This window comes from Athene cunicularia (genome assembly GCF_003259725.1).
Source record: "Athene cunicularia isolate RWA chromosome 4 unlocalized genomic scaffold, athCun1 chr4_part1, whole genome shotgun sequence".
Taxonomy (NCBI): domain Eukaryota; kingdom Metazoa; phylum Chordata; class Aves; order Strigiformes; family Strigidae; genus Athene; species Athene cunicularia.
In genome coordinates, this window is record NW_020799098.1 from 3,760,588 (window position 1) to 3,771,150 (window position 10,563).

General features: G+C 37.5%; 1 protein-coding gene across 4 annotated transcripts in view; it reads left to right on the forward strand.

The window, feature by feature from the left end:
* Positions 1-10,563, forward strand: part of CTNNA2 (catenin alpha 2) — a 494,091-nt gene that overhangs the window by 355,951 nt on the left and 127,577 nt on the right. The window lies entirely within an intron of this gene.

A 10,563-nucleotide genomic window follows, 5' to 3' on the forward strand; every position in this document is an offset into this window, starting at 1 on the left:
TTTTTTTTTTTTTTTTTTTTTTTTTTTTTTTTCTGTAAAGAGACTGTTGATGAAAATATCACAGAGCTATTTTCAACAGGCTTTTTGCTTTAGATATTTGCCATGGACATTCTGTTGTTTTGTGCTATCTTTTACACTAATGCCCTGTAATTGTGTTTTACTTTCTCTGATTAAACTGACAAGTAATTTCAATGGATATCACTTAGCACATTGATCTGAGGTGGTGACAGGAATAGACTGCGGCTTTGCTCTGAAAAATTAGAAGGAGCTGGTCCTTTGCTCTTTCATTCTTTTGAAAATCTGGTTGGAGATTAAATAGTTCTTTTTATTTTGTTTTGGTTCTTTTTCATCACAAATGCCTCATTGGTTGTGATGTCCTACAAAGGAAAATGTGGTCACAAAGAAGCCAGTACTCAAAGTGAATGATTAATCACTGCAATGGGGATTGAGTTATTTTCTTTCCTAGGTTTTCCCTATCTCCATTCATTCAAAACAGTAACTAAAGTTACAGTATATGTCCAATTAAAACTCACATGCATTGTTTGCTTGCAGGTGCGTTTTTTACTGGAGATGTGCCAGACTAAAAAACCTTGCCAGACACACGTCGCTGCCCTCAGAAAGTTTGACACATGCACTAACCTGATATTGTGTAGGCTGCACAGTGCTCTGCCAAGTAGGGTGTCAGGGCTGGGAATTAGCAGTGGTTTCACTGGCTGCAAGAAACATCAACTGAAATAATTTTAAATTATTGTTTCAGTGTAGACTGTAATTGAAAGTGCTAGGAAGAGGTTGGAGGATAAAGAGGAAAAAAAAAAAAAAAAAAAAAAACAAAAAACCAAACACAAAAAAGCTACCTGGGTGGTCTGGAAGGAACTGGCAAGATAGGGGAAAAGAACATAGCAATGATTTTGAAAAAGCATTTAATTCTTTACTATAAGTACAAATACTGAGTTAGCATCGACTTTCAGCTGCATACATTGACGAACTCATTTTTTATAGGGAGTAAACAAGACCTCATTTCCTTGTGGATCATCCAAAGAATGTAAGCATGATGCAATTAATAAGAAAGAAATGCAGATGTAATTCTCAATACCCATTTCATAAAGAGATATATTAGATAGTGACAGATGCAACCAGCTAGTTGAAATCCTAATTTTCAGTGATACTTGATAATCAAAGCACTGTAATTGCAGTCAAGACTATTCTGTGCCTTCTACAGAGAGGTGATTTTGGGGGGTGTGAACTGTAAGGCTATATAAATACCTGTCTTTATGCCATTAACAGCAATTCTGAATTTAAATAGAATGGCATAGTTGGAACTTCAGTTTGTTCATTAGAAATGTTCATCTAATACCTATAAATGTTGCGAATTCTTTGATGTACTTCCAACGCTCACTTCATTTGACAGTGATGTCCATTTGTTTAAAAATCCCCTTTGCTGAAAAAAAATGCATAAAGGCCCACACTACAGAAACCAACATTATAGTCAAATATTGTCATCAAATGGAGCCTTTAAAAACAAACAAAGAAACAAACAAACAATCAAACAAACAAGAAAGTCTTTTCTTGCAAGCAAATAGCATTATATGGTTCTATTACTCCAAAAGGGAGACCTGAAAAATTCTCAAAGGAGTTTTTCAAAGGATGCTGAGATGTCTCAGGAAATCCTGCATTTAATCCAGTGAATAACACTCGTCCCTGTGACTCATATAATCCAAAACCAAGTAGTAATAGATTCGCTACAAGTGTTTTCTGGTGAACGAGACATAAAACCAAGGCCAGTGGTCATACCAGACAGCAATATCGCTTCCATTAAGAGTTCTAACAAGTATTTGCACTAATCTTTAAGAGAGATGTAATAAAGATTTACTCTTTTTACATTTTCTGAGTTTAGATACCTGTGGGATTGCTTGTTACATGTTGTAAAGCATCCTGAACTTCTCTGTCACTCCTCTTTTCGTAGTTACCTGGTATTCTATACAACTTTTTAAGAGATAAAATTTTAATAGAAAATATGATAGAAGACTTTACTAATAACTATTTCATTACTTAGTAACACTGATTGTTATGTTTCTAATTCTGCAATAGACTTTTCTCAAGAGCTTGTATTGAAGTGGGTAAATATTAACATTTTTTATTTCTATAGCCCTTCACTATGGCCTACCATATCTGACGGGAAAGAAAACATGTGTAGTATCTCCTTTTCCTTCTGTTATTTTAGATTAAGAGAAGCCATCCAGAAGTGATTTAAAAGCAGACTGTAATTTGCAGCTGGAAAGCAGTTGGTGGTTAAATGAGGAGTATGTAGTGGACCCTTTGCAAGGTGATATCTGTGAAGAAATTAGAATAATTTTGAATTCTGGAGTAAACATTTCTGACCTTCTAAATGGAAGCATCTGCAGGATTTCATTTAACTGATGAGTAGGGAAATTCTCAGCTGGTGTGAATTAGGTGGCTTCAGTGAAGCTGATGCTTTTATAACAGTTTACACCATTCACATTTCTTTCCTCAGAAAGTCTATTTTTTTTTCTATGTGTTTCAGTGTAACAGCATCAGTTTGGCATACTGACATCTCCTGAATAAAAATATGCAATTTATCCTATGAAAACCCTTATGTTTTCCTCTTTGAGTGCTCTGAGTAAGCATTTCAAAGGAAAAGATGTTCTTTGACTACAAGCAATACTCTGCAGGTCAATATTCTAATACGCATTGTTACAAAAACCCCCCTCTCAAACAGAGAGGAATGAGAGGCAGCCTCAGAGATGTCAGTTCTCAAGGACATTAGGACAGAAACCTGGATCAGAATTACGCTTGCATGCTAACACTCCTATCACCGCATTTGCAGCGATATAGATCACATTACACACGTATTACAGAGATTTCTTCAGGACATATCAGAAAACCTGTCTCAGGTTGACAGTTGTGGCTCTTCCTTGTTTTCCCCTCTTATCAGCAAACTTCTATTCCAAATTAGGATAATGTTGACATATGTCTTTATCTGAGAAAGCTCAGGTTAGAGAAATCCAGCTATAACTGGTCTTTTAATTTGTTTGTTTTCTTCATTACGTTCTGATGTTTCTTAACAAGCAACTGTCCTGTGTCTTGCAATCACCTATAATTACAGAGATAAGAAACAGTTTGTACATAGCATTGTCCTAAGGCCACTGGTAGTGATCACCAGAGTATTAAGTGTGTCTGTATGTGTTTGCATGCTAAGGGGTTTCAAAGAGTAAAAAAGAGCATTGAGAAAAAAGCAAGATTATCAGCGAATCATAGAATATCAGGTTGAAAGGGACATCAAGGGTCACCTGGTCTGAACTTTCTTGGCAAAACCACGCTCTAGACAAGATGGCCCAGACCCCTGTCCAGCTGAATCTTAAAAGTGTCCAATGTTGGGAATCCAACACTTCCCTGGGGGAATTATTCAAGCAGCTGAGTGTTCTCATTGTGAAAAATTTTCCTCTTGTGTCCAACTGGAAAACCCCAGGAGTAACCTGTACCCATCACCCCTCGTCTCTTCAATGTGACTCCCTGTAGAAAGGGACTGTCCATCTTCTCTGTATCCACCCTTTAAATACTGGAACATGGAGATAAGGTCTGCCCTAAGCCTTCTCTTCTCAAGGCTGGACAACCCCAGCTCTCTCAGCCTCTCCTCACGTGCCTGCCCAGGCCCTTGATCACCTTTGTGGCCCTTCTCTGGGCCCTCTCCAGCCTGGCCACATCTATTTGTCTAGCAGGGACCAAAACTGAGCGCAGTATTCCAGGTGTGGCCTGAATGGGATAATGACTTCTGTCTCTCTGCTGGGGATGCCCTTGTTGATGCAGCCCAGCACCCCCTTGGCTTGCTTTGCCACAGCAGCACACTGTTAATTCATGCTGAGCTTGTTGTCCCCCAGGGCCCTTCCTACAGAGCAGCTTCCCACCTGGGTAGATCCCAGCCCGTGTTGCACTCCAGGTTTATGTTTTCCCAGGTGCAAGACCTTACATTTGTCCTTGTTGAACTTCCTGAGGTCCTTGTTAGCCTGCTCTGTCAGCCTAGACAGGTCTTCCTGCAGGGTGGCTCTCCTTTCTGATGTGTCCATTTCCCCACTCAGTCTGACACTGTCAGCAGACTTCACCAGGGTGCACTTCATCCCATCAGCCAGACCACTTATGAAGACATTAAACAGTGTTGGACACAGTATTGATCCCTGGGGGACCCCACCTGTGACACGCTGCCATTTTGAAAAGGAGCTAAGATTGTTAAGATGAAGAAAAGAGCACCAAATCCAACAAATCGCTGACTTCCTTCTCAAGGATTAGAAAGTTCTCCATTTTAGACAACCTCTAATATCATTATAAGTATAAATTCTTCATGCTTTTCTTTTTTAAGGAAGCTTAGATGCCAGTACATGATTATGGGTAAATATCAGTTAGTATCAGCAGCTGCCACTACTAAAATCAAACCCTAATCCTAACTGGTCTTTCAAATCAAACTTCTGTCATTTTTAATGTTTCTGAAATTCCTTGGTTATTGCCAAACGACAAGAACAACAACAGTGAATTATGCAAAAGGAGAAAAGCATTAGCCACAAACCAACCAAAGTAAAATCCTCCCCTACACAAGAGTTCTCCTCTTGTGAGAAGAAAAAAGAAGAAACTGCACCTGGCTGACATTAAACACACCACTTCATTCACTGCCTGAAGTCGTTCAGACACTGTGGTGGTGTGGACTCCATGAAAACATACATAAAATAGGAAAAGAAAATCTTCTTCAACCAATTACATATTCACTTTTCATACTCTATGTATTTCATTACATATCTAGTTTTATTTGTCTACAGATCTAACTAAAACTTCCTCGGGTCCAGGCTAAGGCCAAGATTTGTGCACCTCAGGTACTGATACCATGTCCAGCTCATGGTTCATTTATATTTTATTGACTTTATTTACTGCCTGGGATTACAAGGATGTGGCTTACCCAGTTTTCTGCATAGTCATGATTATTTATGCTACGCTGGAACCAATTACGCTCTCTGTGATCTGGTCACAATTTTGTAAGGTAATTAAAAACTGCTGAAAGCAATTGTTTTGTTTTTAGGAGAACTTCTTGTCCGTAACATGTATTTATGAGCAGGTTATTTTGTGAATGGCACTCTAGAACTGAGTTGTATTGTGGAAGCACCCTGAAGAACTAATTCAGTGTTTTATTGTGAAGCAGTAAGTTACTATACATACCCGGATCTTTCTGTCTTGTCCTTTCTCTGTGGTGACTGAACCTTTCTCCTTTGCACCTGCATAAACAAAGGCGAAAAGTCCTGAGTAGAAAAAAAAAGATATCTAAGCAACCTTTTTCATTCCACATGAGGTGATTCTCTAGCAAAACTGAAGATTGGAAACAGGTGATTGCAGAACCTCCAGTGTAGTTATGTAGAATAAATGCTAAAAGCCAAAATAATTTATAGGAATAAACAGAAAGTATGCATGAAATCACTGAACTGTGTAGAACAGTAATTCACATTCACGTCATGATCCCAAGACACTTTTCACCATTTTTTTTTTTTTTTTTCAAATTTATTTATTTTAAGATGTCTTCTTCAGTTTATCCATAGAGGAACCACACAGATTTTCTAAAATATCTTTTCGGGACCCATCTCCCTAACAAATAGCTAGGATTTTCAATTTCCAGTGAAATTTAGTCTCTACTCACTTCTGCTAGGATATATAGTTTAGCCTTTTCCTGACCCAGAATTAGTCTTCTGAACCTGTCAGAAGGAGACTATGTATTGGTATGTTTAAACCTAGCTTTCTGCTTAAAAGCACTGATGCAGTTTATGTTTGTTGTTGAAAATGTTTTTCCTCTTAGTACTAAGCTTCTCTTCATCACTTTTAAAAGGGCTATTGAACACGAGCATAGTTTTTAAAGAGTGATTTTGTTCAACATTTAAAATAAAATTTTAGGACAGATATATTTTTGAGCAGCAATTTGCGCCTTAATAAAACATTGTGATGTTGAAGTTCTGAATAAACCGTAAATAATGGAACCATCTACCTAGGGGATGATGAAAATATAAAAGTATATCAAGGTTTGGTAGCTTTTGGATCAATAGGTAATCTTTCCACCTGTCTCCTGGAGCCTAAATTACTCGATTAACGGCAGTGAAGATATCTTGAACATACAACACGTAGTATGTTTGGAGATTGAGCTCGCCCAGGTATTTTGGCTTACATTTAAAGCAGCAGAGAAGACAGAAGAATGTGTGAAAACAGTGGTCTCAAAACTTCTTACAAAGGTTTAGACTGCTATTATTCTTATTATCATTATTATTATTATTATTACTACTGGTAAATTGAAACACTGAGCTTCTAAATTATGTGCTTTAAGGGAAAAGGATAATAGCTCTCTAAAATCACTCATTTAGTTGTCATACACATTGTTTTTTTGTCTGTGACATTATGTTGTAGGCCTGCAGTTGCTGCCCTTTTTGTGTCTATCTCGGCACTCTATCCCTTTCTTTAATAGGTTACTGTTGTCAGCCATGGTCATCTGGCATTGATAATTTTATTATTTTTTTTTTTTTAATAATGTGATCAAAATAGTGGGTTTGCATCTCACACAACTGTAAGTAATCCTAACTTTTCAATACAAGGATATTCATTACCATAATATCTAATAGTGGTAATAGCAGCAATTTTATCTGTTTCATGGGCTGAAATTTAAGCTCTATGATTTTGATATTAGTGGTATTTGGAATTATTCAAAACTAACAGACAGTTCCAGTCCGGAGCATCTTTTGCCAAGGCTGACACTGTCTCATCCAAAATGTCTCTAGGCTGCTTGACCTGACTGTCCATGTCTTGATTCTGTGATATTCATATATTCTGTGATATGGCTTAAAAGTGTCCTATTAAGTACCTCATGATGATGAAATGAGTTCTGTAATGGGCAAGTCATGGGATATAGATGTCCTTAATAGTTGTGAAAAGTATTTTGGGAGATTTTTTATTTTACTCCAACAGTATAAACTGTGAAGAGGTCATGAAAAGAAGGAAAGGAAGGAGAGGAAAAAGGCCTTTTTCCAAAAGGAAATACGGTGCTGTATCTTAGCAGAGACCATTCTACCAGATGCTGAAATTTCCTACCATCCTTAAGTGCTTTTTGTTAATTTTTTGTTTCTCTTACTAACCAAATGAAGTTGAAGGTCCCTGTCTAACTAAGTGCTTACCTTAATATTATGTTTTAACTGTGAAACTTTTTAGACTTTGCTTAATATAAGGAAGGCAATGATTGTATTTTATATTAGTTTTATTGTTCAAGTAATTTTGTTGACAGTGGTTGTGACTGTAGGTATTTTCTAGAGTAATAGAACAGTACCCATATTTCTCCCAATAACTGGACATGGGTGTGTTGAAAAGCTACTCAACTTCTCATGCCAGGTGGCAAATCAGACTTAAAAATGCTTGAAAAATATATTCAGGGAGCTGGATCTTACTTTGCATGGTCTGGGAGGGAGTCTGCAGCCTTGGGCTGTAGACGTGCAATGGAAGACCCATTCCTGACCTGGGGGACTCTGCAGACAGCATGGCCCCTGGTCAGGAGACTGTGGAAATAGCTCATCTTGATCAACTAAAAATAAATCAGGCAGGGAATAGCACCAAGGAAATGACAAGGACAATAACACAGATTAAGAGAATTATTTGAAAATATCTGGAGTAAAACCAGTATGCAAATGTTGTTAATGGTCACTAGAAATCAGGCACCTGATTAATATATTCTCCTGTTGCAAAGTTCTCCTTATTAAACCATGAATAGATGTAATTCTGTCCACAGGAACTCTGAATACCGACATTTTGGCATTCACAGAATTCTGTGCATTTCTCCTCCTTTTCCTTTTAACCCAACACCGGCAGCAATTTTTAGTTCCTTTTCATCCCATCTCCAAAGTATGTTTCTTCACTTTATGGATTATCAGAAAAATGCTGTAAGGCTCAAAACTAAGCTTAATGTTTTATTCAGCAACACAGGAAACCACTGCATTCCCTTCTATCCTTTCTAGGAAGGAAGGGCCAAAATTTATCACTGAGCAACATTAATATAGGAGTATTTAAGGACTTAAAGAAATAAACTTTAATAAACTTATATTTTCAGCACAGAGCAGATGGTGTTTGACAAACCTGCCTGAAGCTATGTAACATCACATGCCGTGCTATTTATTTTTCAATAATGTGATTTACTAAACAAATTTCTCTTTCTTTGAAATCGCATAGTGAAGGAGTTTTGTATACAGATTATAAGTCAGTAGCCATTTTATTAGTAACAGAATTCCTGGCTAAGTAGAAATTGTGCAGATTATGAGAAGTGTCTCTGATTTCATCCGTGTTCATCTGTGTTAATAAAATACTGCCATTGAGAGAGCTCAACTGGATCTCGGTCCACTTGGTTTGGTAGCCTGTTTTCCAGCACAGACTGGTTCAAGCCATTTAGCATCTCAGACAGCATGCAGGCGTGATTCGGGCAATTGCACAGAGCAGGGAGATTTTTGGTAAGCAATATAGAACAGGCTTTTCTTTATTTTGGAGAGAGAAGGGCTGGCCAGATGGATATTGACAGTTTGTGTTGTGCGGCCTCAGGGTCACAGAAGGGTTCCCAGTTGTCTTGTATTTCACGATAGGATGTACCTTAAGGGCCACTGTGTATATAGTTTAAAACTAGACTAAAAAAGTTACAGGATAATTTAAAGAGAGGCTTAGGAGACGTGCTAGATGTAGGCTACCACAGGCCTACTCTCAGCAATAGTTTCCTCCTACGAGCAGTACAAAACACCCAGGTTAGAAACCTAAATTGCAAACTTTTAAGTCAATCTCAAGATCTCTCCTTTTTTTTCCAGTGACCATTCAGGGAATGTCAGGAGCCTTTCCTCCTAAAAGGTGCAGTTTATCAGATGCCTGATTTATTCAGTGTCACTATATCCCATAGCTTACTACCCTGGAAGAAGTCGCAGGTTCCTATTCAGGACAATTTTCTGACCCCCTAAATGGATGCCAAGCATTATGTGCTCGCCCTTGCATGGTGAATACAAGATATCACCTGCCCTGAGTGAGATCAGGGAAGAATTGTTAACTAGTTGTTTTGTTTGAGACCTGTAAAACAGCATCCCAATGCAGCCTTAATTGCCACAGTGTTTGCTTTTTGATTATTCACATTGCATTAATATTCACTGCAATTTGCACGGTTTAGCAAGTTATTCCTTGATTTTATTAAAAAAATAATAATAATAAAAAAAAAGGTTATCTTCGCTTAAATGTCTTAAAACCTTTTGTGTGGTTATGTGTGTATCTTTCCAAGCTAATGCACTAAAGCTCAAACAATGAGAAGGAAGAGAAGAATTTAAACAACATTAAAGAAATTGAATTATTTGACTGGGAAAATAAACCAGCCCAGAATGCTAATGTCATCAAGGATACCTGGTTCAGCTAGTACAGAGCACACAGCCAGAGTATTTGAAAGTTTTTTTAGAATATAGCTTTGTAGTCTGACAGACTAGGAACCTGGCTGAGACTGGCTCATCTGACAGTCCCTGTTGTACCATTTCAACGGTTAAGAGAGACTTCCTATCCCAAATTTATCAGCCTCATTTTTCTTGTGGAATTTCAGCTTGAAAAACTATAGATTGTGTGCACATATGACAGCTGCTGTCTTGGACAAAATACCAGGGACTGAATTCAGGACATCTAAAACTAAAAGCATGTGCTGACATTGCTTAGGCGAAAGAGCCGCAGTTCTTTAGCTGGGGACCAGAAGAACTCAGTCAAAGGATGAACGCAAGAAAAGTGAGATAAAAATATCAGCGGATTACACAGATGCCTCCTCTTGTATCATAGCAAATGCTTTCTCTCTCTGTTTTCTGGTGTCAATTTGTACAATTAACTCCAGAATTTGTAATGGGTTCTTTTTAAAAACCTAAGAGGTAAATTTATGTTTTGTATTAAGTTCTGGTGGCACTTGATATTTTTATGTTTGATTTCCTAAATAAGAAAAGGGGATGGGTTTTACAGATTTCTAAACGATCATAAATGCATTGGCCTCGTATCATATTTGGAATTACAGACAATAATAGAAAGCAGGCGTTCTCTCAACTGAATGCTTCATGCAGAAGAGTGGAACACAGGCCGCTTGCCAATGTGGCCATGTAGAGCTGATAACAGTGCTGTACATTTGAGAAATCATTATTGAAAGGGTATGTTTAATCCCCATCCCACCCCAAAAGTGACTTCTCAATAGATCCCAGAAATATATGCTATTAGGCTCAGCTGGAAATAGAAAATAGCTCTTAATCATATGCAAGGAACAATTCTAAATAGGAGTATTTGAAAACAGCACTGGGAAGGAAAGAGTACTGCCAGAAATAATGGAAGATCATTTTGATTCTTGATGAAAAGCTATCAAACAGAGTTCAGTGTGATAAGAGATGTTACAACTCTTTAGAGAAGCCATTTTCTCTTAAGAGAAAGGTAATACAACTGACAAAGTCACTTAATGCTTTTTGTACCATTGAACCTAAAAAAAAAAAAAATATATATATA